The 27,712-nt window shown below is 39.7% G+C and overlaps 1 protein-coding gene and 1 long non-coding RNA gene across 21 annotated transcripts in view; one reads left to right on the top strand and one right to left on the bottom strand.

Annotated features, from left to right (window-relative positions):
- The window catches only part of PTPRC (protein tyrosine phosphatase receptor type C), an 84,074-nt gene that overhangs the window by 32,538 nt on the left and 23,824 nt on the right, over window positions 1-27,712 (bottom strand). The gene's annotated exons all lie outside the window — the stretch shown is intronic.
- LOC139828216 (uncharacterized) lies at window positions 356-2,954 on the top strand. The gene is made up of 2 exons (XR_011739591.1): window positions 356-575; window positions 2,775-2,954. It is a non-coding gene; the product is annotated as an uncharacterized lncRNA (long non-coding RNA).

Below are 27,712 nucleotides of genomic sequence, written 5' to 3'. Positions count from 1 at the left end.
AAGGTGGAGAAATTGTTGAATCTGTATTAAGAGCCTAAAAACTTTACCATGTCTATATGGGCAAAAATACATTAGCTGCTAAAAGGGAAAGTGCCTTTTAACTCCATTCTGCTGCTTAATTTGCACAGTGGGTAAAACGGATGCAGTTTTGTATTTCCTGCTGGGCTAGGCAGGGGACAGCGCTTGCACACCAGTATCTCAGGCTGCCCCCTCTTCATGCAGGAGTGCTGCACATTGCACTCCCCGATGCACACAGCATAGAGAAACACAGAAAGGAGGATTCCTTTCTGCTAATGGTGCATTTGGTGTTTTATCCAGCATGGTACCCTACCAGCTGGCTCTTTGCATCCAGCTGCACTCCGCATGTCTTTGCCAGAGCTGGGGAGGGGCAGAGGAAGCAATCCTTCCTCTCAGCCTCGCGCCTGCAAAACCAGGCAGCCACGTTTTTCTGCCAGGAAAAATGCTTAGTGATTCTGCAGAGCTGCTGCCCTTTTCCCAGGATCTCTCCACCCTTTGGCATATTGGACAGACCCCAGAAACCCCCGTCGAGCAGCACTTCACACAAAGCAGCCAGGGTAGGTCCTGATTCTGTCTTCCCTCTTTTTACAGCCGAACAGCCCTGCTGCAGCAGGGTCAGGGCTCTTCACATCTGCACAGAACGCAACAGGATGTGGTCTCCTCGTTCAGATGGAGTAAAGCTCTTTGAGGGGGTCTTCTAGCAAACAGCACAGACATTAGTCAGCTCCACTGCAAGCCAATACTAAACTGCAAAAAAAGAACAGTTCCTGGTGGGAGGTGAAGGGTGAGTAAGGCAAAGAGCCTTACAAAATGCTGCCAGCCGCCTTTCTTTGATTTATTTTTAAACTTCAAGTGGGATAGGATGTAATTCACACCTACTTTAAGGCTCCCTTGTGCTGCCAGAACCACTTCAAGGAACCTTAAAGTAAATGAGTATCAGGGACAGAGATGTTACTGCTTCTTTTTGCTGCAAACACAAAATAAAGGGATCCATTGCTACTTAACAAATAAATCTGGGCAGGCCTATGAGTAGGCTAGCAAACACTTAAATGTCTGAGTAATTCTATACCACAGAGGAACCCTCAAATTTTATAGGAAGGATCATGTGCGCTGAAATGCTTTCATATTCACAAACTGCAGAATTACATTTTAGTATTTATCACTAACTCTGGGGAAGAAAAAGAAAATAATAAAGAAAAACTGTTTCCAGCTTCTGAACACACTGCTGTTTTTCTGAAAACTGGTTGAAAGTATGCCGTATAAAGTTCACATTAAAAAGATGTGAAATTTTGCATACTCTGAGTAAAAAAACCCGAAATTACTCATTTGAACTTAACATGTGAAAACTTCTCAGCTAACTGGGACATTTCAGAGGCTCTTACAAAGAATGCCTATGCTTTTGGTCATTGAAGATGCAGCCACAAAATCACTTCAAAGTAATCCATAATCTAATTGATAAAAATCTTTATAGCCTTACAGCAATCATAGCAATGCTATAGAGTGACTGCAGCTAAGAGTTAAAACTAAATAAATATCAGAACTTATATTCTCACAGGCAATATTTATAATATTTATTTTCCCGTGAAATTAGGGATAAAAATATGAAACTGTAAATTTTAACAGAAATTCTAAAATGTTTTGACTGAGAAATGCCAATTGTTTTGGCATCAGGATGTAACATTCATTCTGCCTCCAAAATGAAAATTAAAATAGTTTTCATTTGAATTTCTCAAAATATTTGCTTTTAGAGAAGTTCATTATTAATTGCTCGCCAAAGCGGCTCCTTAACACACTGCAATCATCATCTGAGAGCCTGATCCCATCAATACACTACAGCTAAATATAAGAGGATGTGGCATTATTTTTTAAATGAACTTCGACCTTTGAAATTAATGCCTCTTCTTGGTTCCCAGCATCTCTGACCCTTTCCTTGCTGTGCAGCTTCCAGGACAGGAGTTGTCTCTCTCCTCAATTTGAGTCAACTATAAGGTTTAAGCAGCATTCATAGCATTGAAGAAGGCAAAAAATTCAAATTAACCAGCAATCAAGTACAAGGGCAGCAGCCAGAAGAAAGAGGTGGAATTAAAAACTTAGAGCTGGCAGATACAAGGAGGAATACAATGTTGCAAGCTCAGAAAAGAGAAGGAAGTACAAACATCAAAGTTTGTCAACATTTACCAGCTCAAAGAAATCAATATCAAGCATAACTTCTGCTAACATACAGGGCCTGTCTTAAAGAAAGGAGAAGAAGGAAAACGCAAGAAAAATATGGAAATAATACTTTTTTCTCAACTAACCTGAAATCAAATGAAATATTTCTGATCATTTAAAAAAAAATATCTGATTTTGATTATGCAAAATAAATTTCAGAGTTTAATTTTTCCAGAGAAAAATAGAAACACAGAGAAAACCAGAAATTTCCCTCAAAAAGTATTAATTTCATGGAAACAACACTTGTTACCAATGATATCTAGAATTTCGCAGAAATATAAACTCAAAGTAGAACAAAAACTAAAAGCTGCAACTCAAATACTTTTTTCCCCAGGTATGCAGTTGTTGCAAACTTAAAATAAACATCCAGGAATAGTGTGTATTTAGCAGGCAGAAGGAAGGCATTGCTATCACTGGACCTAAATGACATGCTCAGTGTTCATAGGACTTCAACTACAGCAACCCACTTGTATGACTCCAGCTAACAACGCCTTTGCTGCTCTGTGGTTTCTCTCATGGTGTTTTTTTCTGTTTTTCTTCTACAGAACCCTACTCAAAAGGAAGAAGGTGCAGCATACTGTGGTTTAGAGCTAAAGTGCTTCCAAATGGTGAAACTGAGTTACCATAGCACCCACATGCTCAAGCAATCAGACCTATCTCAGCGCTAAACCACAACTTCTCTACTGCAGTCATGAAATTTCCCTATTAAACTCCTTTTCACCAAATTTGCATTTGAAATTATTTTTAGTTGTACAGGTTCATTAACATGATACAGTGGGGGGTGGCAATCTTTGGGATACACTCCAGGCTGCTTTGCAGGGAGTACTTGTCACCATGTGCACTGTCTGCAGGAGGGGAGAATATCCAACTCTCATGGAATAGCTACTGTGAAATGCTGGTTACTGTCTGCCCACAGTCATTAAGAAACACCTATGCCTGAGGAACGGAACACTGGCTTTCATATTTGCCTGCCAATTTCGTGCTACATGCAAAAGAAAACCTGTGACAATGTTTGCTTTGCCCTTTGCATATTTTCAGTTCGTGCGCACAAATGAAGCCAAGAGCCAGGCTCATGCTGATACCACACTAAACTTGTCTGTTTTCAAGCGCCAGTCCCTAACTTGAGCGATGCCTTTTCTAGCTCTTCTGTACCTGTCTTGATCTTCCTTTCTCACATCTACCATGAGCAGAAAGAAACACTTGCTCCAAATTGCTCCACTTAACGATACCAACAGGCTGGTTGTGGATTTGTTGAATGCAGATTGCTTATGGCAATCAGGAGAAAAGGACATGTAACTACCACCCTGTCCTCTCAATTCCTACTGCCATGATTTTGCAATTGTTGGCTCTACCAGTCCTGGGGAGCTACTGAGCACAGCTGCAGGCAGCTTGGTGCTCAAGAGCTTTGAGCAGAAAAGCAGGCTGCAGCTGAGAACTGACTGTTGGTGAAAGTGTGAGGTAGGGGCAAACTTCTTCATCTCAGACTTTCTCATTGGACCATGGTTTATTTAAATATCTGACTTGCTTCTCTATCTGCCTCTGAGTTCCTTCAAGATAAAAGTATTATCTGGTATTGTAGATCTCTTCCTGAGTGCACATTACTTTTCACATCATTTTGCCAGCAATAGAAATTGAGTCCTTTACTCTGCAAAACAAAAACAACTTGGAAATATTTCTCTAAACTATCTTTAATCACCTCAAATGTCAAACCATTAACAGTTCAGCACTGTATGAATAGCAGCACTTTAGCCACTAGTAATACAAAACCTCTTTAAATCTGGAACACCTGTTTGGTAGAGATCCATTAGCATGAAGTCCTTGGATCAACAGCTCTGTACCTACTGGGAGCATTATGCCCATGGGGACTCTAATCAGTGATTTTCAAAAAGATGCAGGCAGTGATTTTTAAAAAGAAATGAACATTTCTTTCCAGAAATGACAGTTGTCTATGAGCTTTTCTTTTTTGTACTAATATTTTTCTCTGATCCATTGTTACGTTAAAGACCTGAACAAAAATGCCTAACTGGTTTTGGGGGGAGCAGAATGAGGAGCACAGGTAACAGAGACAAGTAGTTGATGTTCAGGTGCTCAGAACATCTATGTTTCCTACTGACACCACCTGGATTTGCAAATACTTAGCTTTCCTACAAAATAGGATCAAAGTGCAATCAAAAATAGGAAGAAAACACATAAGCTCTGAAAGGAGACCGGAGTATTTCTTTTAATCTTTCTCTCTGTTTTGGAGTTTTGGGGTTTTTTTTTAATTTTATAACATTAGATGCACATTGTACTCTGAGTTAGTAAACAGATGGATGTCTGATTTTCAAGGTGAGGTTGGTTCCTCTTAATTTATTTATAATGAAGAAGTATCATTATTCCTCAATCCTAACCACAACTGCTTGGTGCTACGTTCTGTGGATGCTGTACAGAACAACTTATGCCTTTCAGTCAGACAAGATGGAGAAAAGGAAAAGAACATTTCCAGTATTACAAAGGTAATATTAAGATTAAAAACCAAACAAACCAACCAACCGCAGAACTTGGGTCAGGCATTCAGAAATTTTTACAAAAAGTCTATGCTACAAACAGGATCCCCAAACGACAATGTAGTGCTGTGCAAATTCACAAATCCATCCTTTTATCTCACAAATGGCTAGTCCCTAACAAAGCACTTCATTTTTTTCTTATGCATCGCAGATTTTATTAAATGCAAAAGGACATATAAAGGTACCACAGGAGTGCCACGCCTTCACCTTGGTGAAAGGCTGAGGGCAGGGCAAGCAGGGCTGAGTGGTAGCAAACAGCACCAAGCCAGCAAGACCAGAGTGTGCCGAACCACAGAGCAACAACCCACCAGACAGCAACACTCAGTACTGCTGCCAAGGTGCAGAGCGGGTTCCCAGGGGCTGCTCTGACCCTCTGACAGCATCTGCCTTTCGAGACCCTTGGCATTAGGGGCTGGAGACAGAAACAGTCAGAGCCCCACAAGTCTTCCCAAAGCTGCAGAATAAGTCAGCTGTAGCAACACAAGTAAATGCACAGGCAGTAGCTGCACTGCTCCCACGAGACAGTTCTTCTCCTCACCAAGGTGAAGCTCCCAGTAATGCACTATTGCTGCAAAAATCACAGATTTCAGACAGTGCCCTGAATGCAATATTTCTCACACTTTGATGAGATGCCAAGCAACTCACGGGAGTGGTGATCTGAGGACTGCAGTGATGTTTGCTGCTGCTGAGGCGTCCCTGTTACAGAGCCCAGGGCTGGGGAGAGTCAGCTGCTGTCTTTGATGAGAACAGGTCCCATGGTTCAGATGAGCACACTGGGGCAGAGTGAGGATCTGACTTTACCTGCTCACCAGAGTGACATGACTGTTTAATTGAATTCTCCAACGATTGTGCAGTTCAGGCTTCAAGAAAACTAGCTGCTTTATTCCACAGCACAGCAACACATGTGCTCTGTACCTCCAGTGCACAGCACTGGGTTTTACTGTGCTCAGTTACTCTGTCTGCACAGCCCCAGCCTTTGAAAGATCCTTAACTACAGCAGAAAGGCACAAAACAGAATAAAGACATGGCACAAAAATGTCATTTTCCAGCAGTCTGTCATTTCTATCTCTACAGCTCCTTGCTCCGAGCTTAACAGGACCCTCAGCAGTCCCTGTGCTCCATGAGCCAAAGTCCCAGCCTCACATCTCCAAGCAGCAATGCTCTAAACTACCCTGCTAGTCTCAGTCATCTCCTATGACCCAGATTTCTCCCAGCATTAAGAGGAGATCCTAACCACCACTGGCTTATAGACATCGAGCTTCTGTTTCTTAAAAGGATAGAGAGTAGAGAGGGGAAAAAAATCAGGCAGCTCAGGGGAGAACCGTTCCCATACCAACTGTGCCTGCTAGGCAGCTTCCTTGCCCTCCTGGGGCTGCCAGCTGCAGCCAGCAAGCTCGCTTTCCTCCAAGGGAGAGGGATTGAACTTACTTACTATCCCAACTCTTTCGTTTTTCCTTCAGACATTCAGGCCAGGAATGATCAGAATTGAATATCATTCATCAAACATGCCACTGAATAACATTCTTGTTGTGTATAAAATGTTGTGACAAACAGTATTCACTGATCAACAGCTAAATCAACTGTATACTTGTTAGGGTACAATTTAAATCACAGTAAAACATACACACAAGATGTTGATAAGAAGCATCATAGGATCAGATTCCACCAGCATGACTCACGCAAAATTCCTTTTTGAAAAGTAAATAATTCAGTGAAGTAGATCAAGTTCTTTTAGAAAAAAAACGCCCATCAAAAAAAAAGTATTTATATATATCTCCTATATAAACTAATACAGAATCATCCATTTTTTTATTGAAAAATACAAATTACCAGTATTTAAACTAATTAAAATTTCCTATATTTGGTAGATAACTTGAAATCCACCTTGTACTCAGTCAACATGAGGAAAGTTGGGACTGTTGCCAAGTCCTACCCAGGGATTCCACATTTTACTACTGTGGGAGGGTGGTTGGATGTATGTATCCCTCATCTCTGTGCCTCTATAACAGGCTGTGCAAAGTGGAGACAATGGCACTATCCTACTAAACTGGTGTATTGCAACTAGAAATTCATTTAAAATCACAAAGTTTGTAGACAAGGGATCTGAAAGTGCTATGAAAAAATATGCTCATATTGTCTGATTGCATAAACAGGAACACTTGTAGGGCTGCAAAGAGAGAAAGTCCTAGAACCTGAGCTTCCCAGCATGTGGTGCAGACACATACAAAAGGCTCTCACTATCTTGAAATCTGAATTGCAAAACCTGGGCTCTGCCCCTTCAGGGAAGCTGAGCCAGTGCAATCAAGAAGAGACCTGTACTTCATGTCCTGCCAGAAGCAATGATGAACAGATTCTGACCAGAGCTGAGCAGCACAACTCTTCTTGAATTCAATAAAAGCCTTCAGTGAAAGTAGTTTCTCAATTTGCTTTCCTTCTTCACCTTTCCTTTAAAAATCATATCATCAATTTTGATGGCCAACTCAAGGCAGTTACCTACATTTTAAATGTGTCCTTTTTTTCCTCTTTCTCTATTGGTTATTTTCATTATAACAAACTTGAGGTGTAAGCCCTGACTTTAATGCTCTATCTGATAATCATAAGCAAAAAGAGGGGGAAACAGTTCACCTGATTTTGCTTTGAATCCTGTGCTGACCATTCTTTTCTAAAAGACAGTGTATGCTGAATGTTTCAGGAGATGAAAGTAAGGGCTCAGAATGGTGGAAGGATTCCACTCTGCTCACAGGGACTGTGGAATCCCATATTCCAGCAGAGAACCTGAAAAATCTAAAGCTCATGTTCCTCAGATTTGAGCAAGACTAATTTCAGTATTGCTTTAAATAACTGAAGACATAAAGATTCTATGCTTCCATCTTTTGAATGTGGCAAGCAAATTGCATTAGCATTCTTTTTTTCTTCCTGGTTTTATTATATAATTTTTTATTTTAAAAATATTAAGTGAACAGTCTGGGAAAGAAAAGTAAAATCAAAGATATTAGATAAAAATGCTAGACAATAATTTACTTAGGAAAATAATTTTATGGACCTTTCGAAGTATAGGGACCCATGGAAAGCCCTCAGGCCAAAGCTAAGAGAAAATCCAATTTCATGCTCCAAATAATTTTTCACTCTTTATATAGGCATAGCAACGCACAAGCCAGGAAATTCAGCAGACCTGTAAACATTTCTGATGTCTAATAATGAGAAAGATGTACATGGTAGCATTCCACATCTTATGACAACAGCAAGAACAACTCCCACTTGGAAGCAGGAGGTGAGAAACCCGATTTGATCTGGAAAACAAGTATCAGTTTGTATATGCACATACACATAGATGGAGCAGCTTGGAAGTAGCATGTGTAATGTCTTCTGTGAGGACAGATGGAAAGCTGAAGCAGAAAGTCATAGTATGTGCAAATGTGGGTAAGATTTTATTCTTTCAACATCTATAATTTAACAGCATTTGATTTCAATGCTGATTAATTTATGATCAGGTGACCTGGTCAAATTAAATGCTCTTTCATTTTTAACTAAGAGTCAGAAATTTTGCAACTGTGTAGATTGAGACACATGGAGATATTACTTAGCACCTATACAGCATTTCATACATACACTGCACAGATTTAATAGCATGAAGAAACCAAAAGAGACAAAAAATTCTAGTTGGTGTTCAAGTTGCACTTCAAGAAGCACAAGTTCGTCATTGACTTCAGCAAGAATTAAGCCCATAGTCTGAATTAAGATGATGTTCTGAATCAGGACTGCTACAGCATGTAAGCATGGAACAGATCCCTAATATGACCTCAGCAACAAGTACAAACAGAAAGAGGGGACTGAGAGTGCTTATTTCAGCATTAGCTCTGCTGGCTCAGGAGGCCACAGGAACCTTTTCTCTGCCTGCCACGTGCTGTGTCCAGCCCAGCTCCAACGTGGAGTCACCTGTCTCTCCACAGGCTGCTCTGCACCCACATGTAAGCTGTCAGGAGCACTTGGATAAACAGAACTCTGATTAAAACCCTGCACAGTCTACAGCACCCACAGCCAAACTCTGCGTCAATTTGTCTGCTTTTATTACACATCATACTGCAAACTGAAAATTTCAAGGCAGTTTCATTCATGTTAGAATGATGAAAGACAATTTATAATGGTGCCCACCATTAGCAAGGCAATTAAGATCATTATAGCCAAAGACTCAAACAGGCTGCAGCATTTCAGTTAGGGTTTTCAAGATTGCCCTCTGAAGTTCAAAAAATCCATAAAAAAGTTAAATTCTAGCTTCTGGCTTCCACTTTGCTGTACAATATTGTTTTGTAGAGAATTGCATGGTGAAGAATACATGATGCTCTGCCCATCATAATATCTGCTGCAAAATCAATTGTCTGTGCACTGTTAACACAATGTCATGTCTGTCTTTCCTTTTGGAAATAAATGATGGTCTTCACATACATTTACATAACCAAGACCCAAAGGCATTAAGGATAGACCAACAGCATCTGCAGCAATGATGGTGTAAAGCAATCTGAAATAGTGTACTGAAAGATAAGGCAGGAAACCACCAGCCTTCTTTAGGCTGACAACACCAAGGAAAAAAGGAGCACAGTTATGAGGGAATGGAACTCCCTACCCAGGACATCATGTGTTTCTGTTAGGGGATGAGTAGTCATTCCTCTAGGACCACAGCAGATTGTATAAAAGAAAATTGAACTAAAGGTTGTCAACTCATTTTGGCAGATCACTACCTCAAAGGAATATGGTTCTCTGATAAATGGAAATGGAGCTTTTACAAAAGCATTCTTCAAAAAATGCAAGAAACGGTACTGAGGTCCCCAACATCTCCCACATGAGCTGACATCCTCCCTGTTCAACCCCAGTCATGGGTGACTGGGAAACTGGCTGTAGCAGGGGAGCTGGGTCTGCAGAGGTGAGTGGCTCACGGCTGCATAGGATCTCACTGCACTTGATATCATGTGCAACCTCTCAAATTAGGCTGATTGCAATCTATTTGACCACGGCTTTCTCCCTGTGAGCAGCCAGAAGTACAGGTGCTTTTACTGGTGCAAAGCTACACAATGCTAAAATGGCTTCATCGCCAGGCATGTTTTGTCTTTCAGTCTAAAGTTACTGGCAGTTGCTAATGAAAGTAATCTTTCTCCTCATCAATGTTAATGAGCTTTGGCACTATGCTACCAAGTGTGGTTGTAAAATCCTACTTTTGCAGCTAGTTGTATTACTGCTTGCTCAGGGAGCTCTCTGCCTTGTTTATTCTATAGTCACATCCTGTTTAGCTATGAGTCATTGCCATTACAGCCGCACGGTCAAATTCCCATTTCAGTATAATTCAGCTTCAGTTTAGATTTGAGTGGCTTCACCATGGGAGGGTTCCCGTCGCCTTGTCAAGTTTCTGCCTTTGGACCCCAGGGGACAAAACTGAGAGGTCAATGTTGGTGTTTACCCATTAGTACACCTGAAGTTTCAAATACTCTTCACATGCTGGTTTGGCAGAGCTATAGAGATATCGCATGAAGTAAACATAACCCACTAAAATCCACCACTTTACTAGGAAGGAGCAGAAGAATTATTTGAAGACTTAAAAGTAACAAAACTGTTGTTAAATAAGTTTGGTCTCTAGCAGTAACTTTCTCCAACAAAATGTCTTCATGTGTTCCTTCTCAGGCTCTGCATTAATGCTGACACAACAGCTTATGTTGCAGTGTTGATACATTCAGGGCTAGCTGCAGGTCCTGCTGGGCTCCACTTCTTTCTGCACGTGCACCAGACAATGTTACTCTCTTCTGGGAAGCCTCAAGTTGCAAAATCCATACGTGATAGACTATTTCTTGCCGTTATTTTTTGTCCCCGCCCCCCGATGGTTAGAAGTTCCTTATTCTCTGCTTCTCCTGAAGCAGTTTCAGCAGCCTAGCTCTAAACTGCAATGGGCCTGCGTTCAAGGGGCTGATCCCTCCCTGCCTGTCTCTGGTTGTTATCTTATCATCATGCATCTGCTTATGGCACACTCCAAGAAATTGGTCTATGACCTTGATGCCTCCACAGCACAAAAATCCCCACCTAAAGATGTGTCCAGTCTCCACAGCCTAAACACCAGCATGTTCTTACACCAGAGTTTCACTGTGAACTTGCAGTTGCTTCAGAACTGCCATAGAGGTTGCCTATTTTGGGATGCCTTGACAGTTTGCTGTCTCTCTGCCAACTTGGTCAGAAATTCTGAGATTCAGAGGTGACAAGATCAAAGAGATTGGTTTGGTCTTCCACAGAGACAGTAATTTAGATCTGCCTGCCCAGCAAGCCTGTGACACGTGATCATGGCACTATGTTTATCTTCCTAGTCTTGACCAGATTTCACTGGGGAAATACTGCTTGGCTTCAGGTAAACTAATGAAAAATTCTGTTTCTTTTCAGATGATAACCTTCTCAATTTAGAGGAGTTTCCAAAATAGACACAGTCAGTCCCATTTAATAGTTTATTGCTAAAGATAAATAAAAATTTAAGTCCCTACCATTATTCTTCCCAAACACAAGAAGAAAATGTCTATTTCCACCTAACCTATAACTTCATCAGAAATGTGTATGTATCCCAGAAATAGCACACAGGGGTTTTTTTTAATGATTTAAGGCTGTATATTTAACATTCTTTGAATGAGGATAAGAACAGACAGAACTAATAGCAAATAAGGACTATAGATGTACAAGAAGAGTTGCGTTAACTACAAATGACGGGAATGTACTTATGTTCACGCACAAAATTAACATGACAGACAAGCAGCCAGAGCTGATTTTGCTCCTCCTCTGACACCATCAGGAAGAGGCTCAGTTGCATCAGCAGATCTAGCTCACAAGGCATGCTTTCAACTGGACAGAGTAGAAGGGAAATCAAGCATAACTTTTCAAGCATTTTGGTGTTTTAACAGTGTTTGGAATTAATGGACTTCTTTCCATTTCCTGGTAAATGGCAGCCTGCAAGAACTATATGATGTCACGGGATGTGGGTGTCTTAATTTTATCTCCATTTTGCAGAGCACTGGTCTGTTCTTAGCAAACCAGCCCTCAGCTTGCTTTGTAAGCGCCTTCCCGTTCCCATAGCAAGGCTGCCTGTCAACCCGCAAATGAGTAAACTTCCTCACTGAGGTAAGGTGAATAGTAGCAATGTATAAAAATATTAACACTTCAGCCTACCATCATCTGAAAACACAGAATTTTGTAAAATTAAACTAGCAGAAAATGTAGATGGCCCTACTGACTCATCTTTCATTTTTAGCATGCTGTTTCAGCTACAAAGCACTACACAAGAGGCCTCTAAAATAACACAAGCCTTGTGGTACGTCACAGTACAACACAGTTATTATCTAAGAGATAAGACTGTCTGTAGTTTACCTTCCACGAGCATTACACCAGACACAGAAAATCCAGTGACTGTCCTGATTAGGATGGTCTGAGCTACCCAGTGCAAACATCCAAAGTACTTTTTCCTTTTATAGTTCTGCTATTGCTATTTCAAGTATTATTCAAATACTGAAAGTTCGTTGATCTAAAGTCCAAAGAGACACCTGTAATAAGACAATTACTGTAGTACCGTGACTCCTTCTCTGGAGACATTCAAAACCCGCCTGGACACATTTCTGTGTAGCCTCATCTAGGTGTTCCTGCTTCAGCAGGGGGATTGGACTAGATGATCTTTTGAGGTCCCTTCCAGTCCCTTACATTCTGTGATTCTGTGACCACCTTCACCATAGCAACTGATGGCTAGGGAGTTGGTTTTTATTTTTATTTTAAGTTCATATTCATAAGTCTTTCAAGAAGTTTTGAGTGAATCCCACATCATTCAGCTCTGAAGCTTATCTCCTAAAGACAACATTCAGAAGCTATATGCAGAGATCTTTCTTAAAAGAAAATCCAGCATTAAAAAAAAAAAAAGGCAATGAGCCCCCTTTCTTCTCTTCCCCACTGCTCACAGAATCAAACAGGTTGTGCTGTCACGCTGCTGTGCCCCTTTCCCACACCACTAACAGATTGTAGCCAGCCCTGGTTTCTAACACTGCCTCACACTTTCAAGAAGTGAACAGGAATCTCTCTGTGGCCAACTGCACGAGAACTTTGTCAAAAGGCAGCTTTAGCCTTCTGTTTGATTGTTTCTGTTAGTTTTTAACAATCTAGAAGACCCTCAGAAGGCCTCAGACTTCATCCTTAATGCATCAATAGAAATGGATGACTATCTTTATATCAGCAAAGCTGAAAACACTTCCAAGATTATAGGTCCAGATCAAGCACACCAGACACCAAAGGGGAACCATTTCCACCTGCCATGCTCTGGTTGCCACATGAACGAAGCCTAAATCTGCAGGATAGAAGGAGCAGGACATCCTCCTGGACAGTCAGAGGGCCAAGGCAGCAGGAGGCAGCTTAGAGCATGTTTCTACCTGCAGAAGAGATCCAGTCGAAGATGTTTATGCCTGGGCATTTCACATCATATTTCTTATCTACCTTACAATTTCTAAGGACCTTTTTATTTCCTAGCTTGCATTATTAAGCTTTTGAAAAAGATTCTTATCAATACACTTTATTTAAATTAAAAAATAGACAAAAATCCACACACCACACACCCCCCACCCCACCTAAACCAGAAACAAACAAAAATTCTGTCTGCTTAACAGAATTACAAAAATTAGAGAACAGTGAAAAATAAGTCAATTTCAATGAAGTTGCCCTGATAAACAGATGATAAGTACCACTGAAAATAAGGCTTCCTACCCTGGATTACAGGTATATTTATATAAAGAAATACAGAAAGTTCATCCTGATGAATCATTAGTCTGCTGACAGTACACAACTAGTGCAATGGACCTAGATGTGTCCTTGAATTGCCTCTGGCCCTGTAAGCCAAAAAAGTGGCAGGAATTGGGTTTTGAAGAAGATGAACAGGCCTTGCATCTCCAGAGAATCCTTTAAATCCCCCCCAGATCTGGAGAATCTGTACTGTATGATGTTTAAACCCTATGGTTTGTTGATTTTTTTTTGTTTTTTTTTTGTTTTTTTTTTTTTTTTCTGTTGCATACAGACCACTCCTGAGTTGAGAAACTTTAAGAAATCTTTTCAACTTCTTCTAATTTCCTTGTAGCAAGGCTTGACCTACAATGAAGCATGAGTTGGGCTGGTGCTCACCATTTTGATCATTACATTAATTATTGCATCAAAAGCAATATGTTGTTAAAACATTTAATGGTTTTAAACATGCACCAGGAAGATTGTAAGCGCTAGACACTTAAAACATTAAATCTAATTATTTTTAGCAAAGAATCATCAAAAAACTGAAACTCCGAAAGCATTTTGTATATTATAGCAATAGCAAGCATATGAAAAGCCAGTGTACTATAAAGATAATGAACAGAGAGACCAAGCTAGGATGTATTTGCAACAGAACTATTTTCTTCTCCAACAACTGCACTGTGAAGCTCCTACATGAAATCTGTGAACAAGAAATCAACATCCAATACTTGAAATACTCAGCATCACACACTGTCAGTCATTCCCAGCATTCTTCATTATGAGTAAAATCTCCTGTTGCAGTATGAGAAGTCATAGGGATTTGGTTTTGAGTTTGTTTCTGAGCTAAAAGCTTTGAAACATTTTTTGTTCTGAAATATGGCATTACAATGAATTTTATGACAAATCATTTCCCTAACGATCACATTTCCGGTAGTGAGACTTCTCATCTGCCTCTGTGACTGCACCAACCCTGCAACCACGCACACTCTGCAACACCTTTCACCTCCAGCGAAAACACTATTTTATGGGCACAGATCGTGAAATGGGACTCAAAGAGATGTGTAACTCTGACCCAAGACACAAATTAGGAGGCTGCATCATCAGCACAGTTGAACTGTTTTGATTTTGGGTTTGGATTTCTTTTAGAAGGAGAGGAGATGGTAAACTTGATCATGTTAATTCTCAAGTCCATTTGCCTCCTGCAGTATCACAATAATTCCAGATCATAAAATTAAACACAGCTACTAAATATACTGATTCTTGCTGCAAAATTGCTAGTGCTTTATTGGTAATTCTCTGCTCTTGATTTACTCATGCTCATGCTCCAAAACATCCAAAAGGTACCACCTTTAATCTTCCCCAACTGTTCAAGCAACCCTTTTTTTGTGCTTCAGTGTGATACCCCTGCCTGAAGTAGGCAGAAATTTTCTTTTGAAGCTGACAGCAATCTTCTCCCAGGAAGAAGGATTAATACCCTCAGGTCTTCCTCTGCTAGTCTTTGCTGAATAGCAGCTTAAGTTCTTGTGTCTACTCTTTGCTAGGGTGACAAGTACTTCACACAGAAGGTTAACCCAGGATTTCTTCACCTAGCTCCTCCCACCACTTTGCTGATTGACTAACAAGATTCATTAAATAAATGATTTGTTTTTCATGGTAATCAATGTTACACTCTCCTCTTGTTTTGCTTTGTGCAATACGACTTTTTGCTTGAGTTTGCTACAAAGCAACTTAAAAGTTTGAATTAAAAAATGTTCGTTCTTTTGCCTTCATTTCCCCTCCATTTCTTTGGCTTCTTATACAACGAAAGTTCCAGCGTATTTCTTCTTGTCCAACAACTTTCCAGGTGACCTTTTAGAAGTCAGCTCTCAGGATCTGTTTCCATTCAACCTGGCAATAATGTCTTTTCTTCACTAAAGTGTTTTGAGCTCTGTGTAACAGCAAGATATTTATGAAAGTGCATTGAAGTCCATTTATGAAGCAGAAATATTTGATATCAGCTCTATAAGGTGCCAATTTACTGTGATGAACAGGTGTCCCAAGGCTCTTTTGCATCTCCTTTAATGTTTAGCAGCACTTTCTAAGATAAACATGTGACCTGATTTCTGCAAATACATACTTTTCCGTCTAATGACACAAATATTTTGCAAGGTAACATTGTAATGAAAAATGTTCTGTGTATGTTTTAAGGAAATTACATTTATTTGTCTCATCTAGAAGATAAAAATGACGGCCACTGACATTATGTTTCACTCAAAACCCCTTATACATGTATGAAATAACCAAAGTTCAGGTAGATTCCTGATCGCAGAAATCTATTCTAAACTCTTTGGCATTTAGGAAGAATTATTGTCTTTCTACTTACTTACTTAAAACCACAGGCTATAAAGAATCGTCATCCCATTAAAGGTTTGGGAATTCTGGATGCTGCTTGAGGGATCGAGCCTTGTGTGTCTAGCTTGATAGTGATGTATTGTAGAGTAACTCTTCACTTTCTCAAAGGCCCAGATTTAAATAAGTAAAATGAGTAAAATCTCACTAATGTTTATTTTAAAGACAAGCTATTTTTTCTCAGGCAAAATTTTCACACAGTTTGAAAGCTTCCCCAGGTAAGAATTTCAGAAGGGGCACTATAATAATTTCAGTAGTGCAGCTCTAACCATTATTAAGATGAACGAGATGCCTTCCTGACTGGAAAAAGAATGACATTTCTTAATTAGACATTTTTTCTTCCCCTCTGCATTCATTTTGCAACAATATGCTATCTCTCTGGAGAACAGAGAAATCCTCAGCAACTTCTCTGAGCAAGAATTTCTCCCCCTCCCTTTCAAGAATTGCCTTTAATCTTTGTTATAAGTGGAAGAATGATAGTATTCTGCCTACACTTCCTGGAAACTCAGCCTAGGCCTGTGTGTCTGCTTTTATCAAAATATCCATCAAAGGTCAGGTAATTTTCCATAGTCATCTAAAGACAAAGATGCTACCTATCTCGATGAATCAATTCAAGAATGCTAGTCCTTCTCCCTCAAAATGAATCAGAAATAATCACTAAGAAAATGAAGGACATTATTTCCATTACTATAAATGTGCTCACCATTACAATCTTATCAGATTCCACAGCTTCTCTCAATGCTGACCCCCCATCCAGCTCTTCCCTGGCTTTGGAGTTGGTGACAGGAGACAAGGGACCAAGCAGCAAGTCAGTGGGTAAGCTGTGCACTAGTCCTGGCTGCTATTAGAAAGACTGAAATCAGTTTGTGCTGCAGGGATCCAAACATGACCCAAAAAGACTAAACTATTTTCTTGTATTACTTCATTCTTATCTTGGCACTAGAGCAGTAACACAAAAGCTGCTTGATGTCTTAACTTGCAAAGATGTGAAACAGGCAATAAATTCATTTTCTTTTTTCTTCTCAAACATCTCCTACATTGGAGAAAAGACATCAAATATTTTCCACTTAAATTTCCTAGCAACATCCACCTCACAAATGTTGGTGGTGATTAAGAATAGAAAAATAAAGGGTACAGCTCAAAACAGATACAACGCAATCATCGTTCAGTAGGATCTCCTTCCTACTTCCATCTCAATTCCGTGCTCTATTAAATGGGAATTATACTGCCGTTCATCCAAACTGAAACTTAACACGTTTTGCATTTCCTGATATCACACAGATCTAGTGAAGATCATTATAAATGTTATCAACATTCACATGATCTACTTGAAATATGGCATCTACTTTAATATGTTTCATTCCTTTTCGCAAAAAGGAGGAAAGCCTCACAAAACAACATTTAAAGCCCTTTGTCAAATAAATGATATCAACAATGCAATGTCCATTTTGATAACAACAACAGAAAACAACACAAAATAGTGGTAACACTAACACAATGCAAGTCACTTTCATGGACATAAATACAATAGAAACAATTGTAATCCTCAGAAATAAGTAGGAAAGAAAGCTGCCAACGGGTTCCCCTTGGTCAAGAGGTTCAGGAATGTAGCAGGTTTGGTGCTATACTCCTGCGAAGAACTGAATGTTTAACTGGACCTTACTAGGTGTTTCAACAAAAACAAACAAACAAAAAAACACAAACAAAGCAAAAATAAACAAACCAACAACAACAAAACCAAAAACCAATGATGGCTATTTTATAATAAAATTAAGCTGTCCCAAAAGACACTGTCTAGGTACCAGAGGTCATTATTCAAGAGTCAGCAAATGTGCATTGGTATTGCCAGTGCAAAGCCCTATTTCTTTTCCTTTCCTAAGACTTATGGACAGTCACTGAGCTCTCTCATTCTGTGATGGCAGACTGTTCTTCTGGTGCAGCACAGAGATGCTCCAGAGCACGTGGTGAGGATATTTCTTGCCTGCAGAGCTAACGCGCTGCATGAGCCATGGAGTTAGTGAGGCAGGGACCGCAAAAACTAAAGAGACCCCACAGCTAAGTAGTAAAATGCTTGTTTAGGTAACAGGATTATACTCCAGCTCATCACAGATTTTTTGTATCATGTTACAAAATCTGCTTATACTAATTTTCCATACAGCAGCCATTAATAATTGGTCTGTGTTTGACAGGTTCTTATCTTAATTGTACCAATCCAATTTGTGAAAGTGGTGACATTTCCAAACTGCAAATTAATTGAAGGGGTGCTTTAAAGAGCATGGTGCTTGTCTCAAATTAAGCTTTCTGAATCAATAGACTGATTTTCTCTTTGGATCATTTTGTCATTACAATATGAAAATCTGTGTGTGGCACTTCGCTTCAAAAGATAAGTACCATAATCAAAAAGCTTAAGAAGAAACTAATATTTGTAGATGCAGAAAGTTTTAAACAGTAATTCCGTAAACACAGCCTGAACTATACATGGAGCAATACATATAATAATATGCTGAATATATTTTCATTCTCTACAAAGAGAGGAGGATACTGTAGTGGAAAAATGGTGTGTGACATCAAAAATTTCCATAAGATATTGAGACAAGGCTACTTCCTGAAAACTGGGTACTTAGATTTGCAAAATTCATGTCACTCTGTACACATGATTTCTTAGTTTTTAAAAACATTCTCCGCCCTCAAAAAAACACTCAGAGACTCTATGAAAGGGCACAATGCTGCTCTCCCCAGGCTTTATCAGCAGTACTGGGATGTGTGTATCTCCTCACTCAGATCCGCCCCTTGGGTCTAGGGGGTGCCAACAGCATTACGACATTTTCTCTTTTTGTGTCAGACAGTGCTATAAGACATTTATCAATGAGTTTTGCAGACATTTGCTCACAGTACAGGAGTGGTGAAATTCAGGGACTTTGGCTCCTATCTCAGGCCTTGCAGTGTGACACAGGAGCTTTCTAACAGTTTTTTATGTCTTTCTGTCTCCTCTTCCTTTCAGCTGCTCTGCCATCTCAGTCCCTTCCTCTGATGCTTTGGAGTCACAATAGCTGCACCATCACATCCTGACTCACTGTCCCACAACACTGATCTCCCCTCAGTTGGCTTCATATCTGATCAGAACTTCTTTCTGAATCTTATTCTTGTAACTACAGAAAAATTCACTATAAAGATGCCAATTGCATATACTACCACTGTAAAGATCTGACATCAGCCATAAATTAAAAGATTTATCACTCTGTCAATCATTGAAGTGCTTTTCAAAGACTATAATAAAGATTTTAAGTGATTTAAAAAAAAAAATGTAGAGTTACATACCTGTTTACTGCTACCTATGGTTGCTCACTGCCACACGGACAAGCTGATATAACAGAAAGAGCTCAGATTTTACAGAAAGGCAATATTATTAAACAGCTATTAATCAATACGTGACCTTCAGTCAAGACTCTACTCACAGTTGTATTTCATGACCAACTACTGTAACAGCAAACATAGCCATTCCAAGCCCTTAGCATTTCACAGCAGAATCTTTTCACTAAAACTTGCAGCCATCTAAAACTCAGAAGTCCTTTTGACCCTGAATTCCAACTCAACAAATGAATCACAATCAATTCCACAAAAAAGCCCCCTCTGTAGACTTTAATAAATATTTCAATAAATATCCTATACAGTAATATGGAACCAGGTCAAACCTGAATTAATTTTAGGCAACTCCGAAAACTTGTGTCTAGAGAGTTCACCATCTGATATTCAGGAAACTTGATGTCATCCTGTGCAGCCCTGAAGATAAGTTCTGTATATTTTACTTCCTTGATTGTTTGAAGAAAAAGAGTTACAGTGTGATTTTTTTTTTCAGTCTAAGTAAATCTGTTAGGTCAATTACAGGTCAAAATTAATTATAAGCACTTAGATGTGAGAACACTAAAAGCAACATAAAAAATTTCTGAACTGAATGTGGTCCCTCTCTTTCATATCCAGACGCTGTTCACGTTAGGCCACCTCCTGCAGACAGAGTGCCTGCTACAAGAATTGAGAATCAGAGGAGTGAGATTATATGCTTTCCCATACAAGAGAGTGAATACATGTGTGTCTGCAACACATCGTCCACGCATTCTGTTGTTTGTTTATTGTATTTCACTCACTGGTGACAGAATGCAATATGTTAATCAAAAGATTAAACAGCTGGAGAAAATAATCATTGGAAATAAATATAGCACCTTTATATGTGACCTGACTTTTTATTGTTTTGATATAGCAAGAGAGCAGCTTTGGAGCACCCTAAGTTTTCACTGGCAGTAGTTCTGTCATTAAGAGTTATTTTCCTGGAATATGTGCATCAGTTGTCACATAAAGAAGTTATAAGAGCACAGTGTGAGACCTGTAATACATGGACCTATGCAGGAAAGTTTGTCTTGGATCCAGGCAATAACTTATTCAGTCGTATGTTGCTTTAAATAAGATGTTGTATGTCACTTTCTGAGAAAAAGAAATAAATAGCCAAGGGATTATGCAAGCTCTTCAGCTGGGCACATACACTACCATTACTTTTTTCCCTTACTTGTCTTTCCTCTTGCCACTACACCACTCCTTTTTAAGAAGTATCAATGCTGTCCAGGATCAGCTCATAAACCCTTTGAGACAAAGATCATATTTCATCCTACATTTGTACAGCACTGGGCCCAACAAGAATGTTTGATCATGACTGTGGTCATTAGCCTTGCTGTCCACATAGGCCAGACAGTCACACACACACAGGAGCAGCTTCTTCCTGATTTCCCAAGTGTTCCATATTCACACTTTCAGAAAAACTTGCAGAAAATGTTAACTTGCAGCTGCACACTCCAATTTTCACATTGTCTCAGTGACTAATAAAGAGAGGTCTTCTGAAAATCTGGTCATTTCTACAAAAAAAAAAACCAACACAGTTCTCAAGTGTTTTGGAGCTTATAGCCAAAACTGGGGGTGTCTCGTCCAAAGAGCTTTCTCAGGGAAGGTAACAAGAAAGCAGAACTTTGAGTTTAAAGAGCCCTAGTAGGTTAAAAATAAAAACAAGTGGATTGATTTTCCTGTTCCACTACAAAGAAAGACAACAAAATATAGAAAAAAAAACCCACAACAACAAACCTGAAACTAAACAAACAAAACAAACATACACAAAAGGATAAAATAAATCCTATAAGACACTTGAAAGTCTTTTCAGACTTTCCACTGACATCAACACTGAAGTGAGACTTAGGTGAGCAGAAATTCTGTTGCAAAGACAGAGAGCATCAGCTGCAGAAAGAGCAGCCAAAATGGCATATCTGACATGCTTAGTGTTATTAAAATGTCTTCATTGCTCAGTGAAGAGTGTTTTTCAGAAGCTGTGGTTTGCAAGCAATCCTTCCCTTGCCATTTAAGGCACCCTCCTGCAATGACGACACACTTGTTGATATGTCTGGGGCAGGATCACTTCCACGTTGTAAATGCCTCTGTTCCCAACATTAACACAAAAGCTACTGCACCAAACACTTGTCTGTTTTTTCAGGGTGGTGCAAAACTGTGTCTTAGCAGGCCCTTAAGCCTAGCACTAACCGCAGCAGGAAGACAACTGCAGCTGCCGTTTTTTATTAGCTTTTGGAGTAATCTGATCCCCAAATCTTGGAATTTTTGTGGGACTTTTTCTCCTGAACTATTCTATGATTTCTAACAAATTAATACATCCTGTGTTGATTGAAAAGGCATCTGTAGGTGAGATTTCCATAACAGGTATGCCTCTATAAATACTACCTTACTACATATTAAAACGTATCTATTTTTCTAAATCCTCATGGCCAAACTAGCCCACCTTCAGGAAAGTAATAAAGTGCTAAATTCAGGAGGCCACGCATTACTGGATTTTATTAAGGTTTCACCTCAGAGTATTAGAAAACCTGTAAGTACTCCATTATATCAAGAATAAATAACTTTACAGATCTCACATTCATTTCCTTTAATTGCCTCCCTTGTATTCAGCACCATTGCACTGTAAACCTTATGAACTGTAAGTATGTAAGTTGACACTGGGTTAAGCTGTTAGTGTTCCTAACATTTTCTATGAGTGAGAATGAGTACACTGGGTGCCTCACAGAAATCTTTATTTCTAAGTCATTTGATTAGCAGACTACGACAGGAAAATCAGAAATGCTACTAAGTTGTACTAACACATATTTCTTACTGCTGTTTCACATCTTTCCCCCAGACCTCAACCACATTTCGTACGTCAGACTGACACACTAGACTGCAGGTGTGTGAAGGATGTAGAGAAGTCTTCGGTTCTGTTAAGGCAGGACAGTTGAGCACAGAACAACTACTGAAACAGCAAATAAGGCCAAGTATTTTCGTGTACTGACCAGGCAGTCTCAAGCATCATAAATATTATACTTCCACTCACACACACAAATAGATGGTACTGGCATGCACATTCACACACATTATTTGGAGATGAGGGAACTCACATATTGCTTATGAGACACCTATGGTAACAATCTCTCACTAAAACAAAAAAAATACACATCATTTAAAAAATATGTTTCATTTTCATTCAAAGTTTTCCAAGAGTGATATGAATAAAGAAATCCTTCAGATACTCTATCCAAAACTCATTACAACCAAATGACTTCTCTGAGGTGTATGTGCACGTGATTCTGCATTCATTTGAGACATCTGAGGTCTATCTCAAGAAGATTAACTAAAGTGCTGCAGTTGCAATATTGATCATCTTTCCTTCGATTATGCAGCCATGTGATTTTAAATTACATGCTGACAGAGCTTGGCCTGCATTTCCCTAGAATGGCTGGTTTATTTACTGAGACTCCTCAAACATCTAATTTACTAGATGGGCTCACTATTGTATTTACCCCTAAGTCTGGAGGATGCTTTGTAACATAAAGCCTTTTGCAGCTATGGTCCGTTTAGCACACCTTCTCATCTCATCTGTAGACACCAGAAGGGAAAATATGGCAGTTCTGTTCTTGTGTCTCACAAGGACTTTTTGATCAACTTCAGTTATTTTGCCCGACATTGGTTTAAATGGAGACTACAGTTTACATGACCGTGTTTTAGAGAATTTCAGATTTGCTGAAGTTAAGCAAAGTATGGGTTGTTTTTACTCAGCACAAAAGTAATGACTCTCCACTGACAACACCTGTGCTTTAGGACTGAGAACAAGGTAGAAATTTATGCACAAGTCATTTGTTTCCTACTTTTCATTTTCTTTGCTCACATACACTATTCAAAACAGTCTAATGCGCAACCAGTTTCTTCAGATGAATTTGTGGTAGTTTACAGGTTGCAAGAAACAAGCATCCCTCAGAATATTTAAGGAATTATGATTCTACATTTTTTGACAAGGTAAAAATTACTGTCTCCAACTTAACAGATGATGAAACTCCGATCTGGAGAAATGACACTTCACACTCTGAGTTTCTGAGACAGCCAAGACTGAAGCTGACTTCTGTCTCTTAGATCTTATTCTAGAAGCTTGACTATGCTCTGCCATTTATCTTACCTTCTTTTTCCACCTACATGTCTTAACTCACAAGCATCCAGAAACAGCTCAGGGACTAATATTATCTTAAATATTTATTTCACAGCTTCTGCAATGTATATGATTACCCAGAAAGTCTTTACTAGCCATATATTTTTGTACAATCTCGGCTGAGGCCCTGTATTGTACTACATTTCCTTGAGCATAAAATCTTTCAGCTCATATAGGACATATATGCTTCATTTAACAAAATGCTGTTTCCTTATATATTGTACAGAAAGCTTCAGTGTGTGGTTTCATTTTGTTGCTAGATAGCTAGTTTGATTATTTGTCTTTTTGTCAGGAAAATAATATATTTTAAAAGGCAATTAAAAATATTGCTCCAGGAAGTCCACATTTTTGCAACAACAAAAAAAGTCATTCATACACAACAAAAGATACCTCTGGAGCTTTGTGCATGGTGGTGGGATTGTGAATGAAGAGAAGACAGATTGTAAGAGAAGTCTTTGAAACTAGAGAATAGAAACCTAAGTAAGCAGGCTAGCCGAGGAGGCCCTGACACAGAGGGAATAACTGGAAGAACGGTACTGCAAGGTAATGGTATAAAAGAAAAGAAGTGGAACCTATTAGTTGTCCAACACTACAGATGCTGTAAGCTGGCAGTGAAGTGCTCACAGCTAGTTTCTAAAATCCTGGCACTGAAGGCCCCAAACTGCTTTACTTGAAAGGGAAAGGAGCCTGGAAATAGATAAAATGCTGTAAGTTACTGAAACACCAGTGAACAAGATGTGTTCACAAGTGTATGGATAGTCTGGAAGTACATTGGGACACACAGTACAACAGTCTGAGGGACAGTAAAGTTGTAGGGAACGTCAGGGAATCCATGGACCCACCGTGGGGGACTACGGTGGGTCCGTGGATTCCCTGACGAGGGAAAAAAAACAGCTTTCACAACTGTATCTGTTGTTTTAATCTTGATATTTACAGGAGGAAGTCAGAGTTCTGTCACTTTAAAACTTTCTACCATTTTTTGCACAGAAGTGCTTCAGGGTCTAAACAGAGCTTTAAAGAGTATAAACTATTCCGTCAAAAGGCTTTTGGATGCTCTGTATTTCACAAGTCTGCCTGAAAGAACAAACTGCTTGATTTCTAGCTATATACGATTAAAGATGAATAAAGGTGAACAATGGACATTTCCACAGGATGCAGAAAGCAGCAGAGCTCAGGGGCCATCGCTGTCCCACAGGCAGGGCTGGCAGTCACAGCCCCAGCAGCCAGCATAAAGGGCATGTCTGTCCTGAGCAGGGCACAGTCAGCCAGGCCAGCCCTATCTGAGCTGTGACATCTGTAACACATCTTCTGGCCAGGTTTCAAAAGTTCTCTCGCAGCCACAAGGAGCTGAACTCATGTTAGCAAGCCTTGCCCAGCACATGGCACTTTGCTGCAATGCCTCTCATTCCTCTGCTGTTTTGGGTGTCATCTCTGCAGCCACCCTCATGGTCCTCATGCCCAGGGCTGGCAGCATGGGAGGAACAGCCACCCAAATGCAGGGAAATGACAGTGGTCAGACTCAGGGCGAGTCTGTGCTGCAAAACGCGGTAATGCAGAGACACTCGAGCTAACTCTAAATTAGGTAGCTGAATGAGTACAAAGAGAAGCCAAACCCTGACAGCAAAGAGCTCATTGTGGGTTAATTTGCTTTGCCTTCCTGGTGGGCCAGATGTATGCTTATGAATATTAACTCTTAGAACTAGATCAAGAACATAAACAGAGGACAGAACATTTTCATGGTCTACTCTTCTCCTATCCTTGCTCCCAGCATGGTACAGAATATAGCACAATGCAGCTGCACAGGAAAAGAAAACGGGATAATTGTTATGCACTATATACAATGCATTCACAATTTCAGTGTGGAGACTGCCTACTTGTTTAATGCACACACATGCTCCCAGGGAGGCAGGCAGCTCTGCAGATAGGTCACGGGAGTCAGAAAAACAGAGCTCAATTCCTGATAGTAGGAACATTTTGAAAAGTCACTTCATCCTGTTTCCTCCTCCCAGTTCTTCTACCTTATCTCATTATAAATGCAGTGTTTCTAACCCACTCATTGTTGATTTGTTCTTTAGAACTAAACATATAAACGTAAGTTCACCAAATTAAAACTAAAACTAACAGAAGTGGTTCCAACATACCATACCACTGAGAGCTGAATTTTCTTTAGAACTGGTCTCTGCATGGCAGTTTTGCAGCTTTAGGTCTATACTTGTAAAATATTGTCAGTATGTCAATATACTGATGTGCATGAATACGAAATGACTAGCGAATGCCTTTTCCATACTATGTAAGACCATAAGACCCATTAGTCCAGAACTGACGCCTCTTGCCCTACCTGCAGTTATAATCAATATAGTACCTCAACAACCCAGCCATCTGCTCATTATGTTTGTGCAGGTCTAGGTGAACAAGTAAAGAAAATCACGTTTGATCTAAATCGATAGCTAATTCATGTCCAGAAATTGTGTAGCTATGCTAGTGTGCTGCTGTGCTCCAATTAACATGTGTCCTCCTGGTGGCTTAGGTACAACATCATGAAACTGAATAGCTTCCAGTTTAGAACTGGCTTGCATGTGGCCAGCCCAGGAGGTGAGCAGGACTTCCTGCACTCCTGTGCGTGCACAAACTGTCTCAGTTGATTTTGAATAAAGTATTGGAACTGTGCAATATGTGAAAAGCAGGAAATTTGTTTCAAATGATTAAGAGGTCCCTAGGTACAGGACTCTGAGGTATGTATTTCAGAAGGCCTTAAGTGCACCTCTATTGAAAAAAAAAAAAAAAAAGTATGAGACAGACCTGAACAGAATCTACAGCGTGGCATCCATAAGAGGAAAATATCAGAGGCAGTGCTCTATCCTCCTGCCAGAGGAATTGCCCTTATCCTTTACCCTAGACACAAAATGAGCCAATATTACGGAGTTCCACTACTCAAAACTTAGGTCTGCCAGGCTCTTTCCAAAGGGATAGACCAACCTGTGAAAAAGCTTTTCAGAGAAAGTCAAAGCCATAGGATGAGCTGTATAGACATGGATGCCTGTGCAGAAGAAACACAACACTTCCAGGTTGAAAGGTGGAAATCTCCCCAGCTGTTGGGCATGGAGACCACATGTGTCTCCTGAAACTCGGTACTTTTAGCTTGGAAAATAAACAAGTCACACCCCAAACTATCAAGCAATTATTTAGTTTCCTGACATAAAGGAAGTGGCTTACAAGTGGGTGAAGTCTTTTGAAAGTTGTCAAATTGCTAATACTTCTGTAGTGACTGGGGAAGGAACTTGAATTAATGATCTAATGGAAAAAAAATGTCCTGCAAACATTTCTTTTTCCTATATGGAAGCAATGTTTTTCTTCTGTGTGTATTTTTTCATTGTTTTGTGGTTGGTGTTGCTCAAACAACACACAAAACAGTGATGAATTTAACAGGATGTTTCAGCAGGGAAATGTTTACAAGGACAGATCAAACTCCAAGTTTGGTGTTTATTGGTTCCATATATTGGTACCTATGGGTACATCCACAAATTCCTTTACTCATCTATTTCTTGCCAGGATAAGCAGCTGAATACATGCCTTTTATTCAGCCTGTTTGCATAGTGAAAAGGCTTTCGTGCATGATCTAGATATTCCTGACTTTTTTTGTTTTAATGTAGTTTGATGCTCTTATAAGTGCCTTGGTGATTACAGGAAATTAGGTATGTTTTATAGGATGTCTGTGCTTGTAGTGCAGGTCAAACCACCTTAATATTTCTCCTGTAAGTTTTTAAATTGACTAAGTACAGCAGGCTCTTAGAGAATAACAATAGTAATAGTAATAACAAAACAAGTCCTACAACCCACCCAATACTTACTAACAAGTACCTGAACATTTTTTTTTGCTTTTATGGCAAAAGACCAAAGTCTACACCATCTTTTCCAAATGTTGCTCTTCCACTAACAAACTCCCCACCTCAGAAGACTGCCCAGTCGCCCATAGCTACATGGCAGAGTAATCTACACAGCAAAGATGAACTGTAATGATTCTGTAACCCTGACAGGAGAATCAATCTCTGTGTCAAACAACATCTTGAAAACAAGGTCTGTGAGGCTGAGTACTTGATACTACAGCATGAGACAATTGCTTTAAGTGTATTAGTCAGAAGTTAAAACTTGTCATTTCTTCGAGCATCTTCTGTTTAGCAAAAGTATGTAGAAAGGAACTAGCCCCAGCTAGCCTACT

Source organism: Patagioenas fasciata, chromosome 6 (genome assembly GCF_037038585.1).
Source record: "Patagioenas fasciata isolate bPatFas1 chromosome 6, bPatFas1.hap1, whole genome shotgun sequence".
Taxonomy (NCBI): domain Eukaryota; kingdom Metazoa; phylum Chordata; class Aves; order Columbiformes; family Columbidae; genus Patagioenas; species Patagioenas fasciata.
The sequence above is the reverse complement of the archived record's forward strand: the minus strand, read 5'-3'. Positions and strand labels throughout refer to the sequence as shown.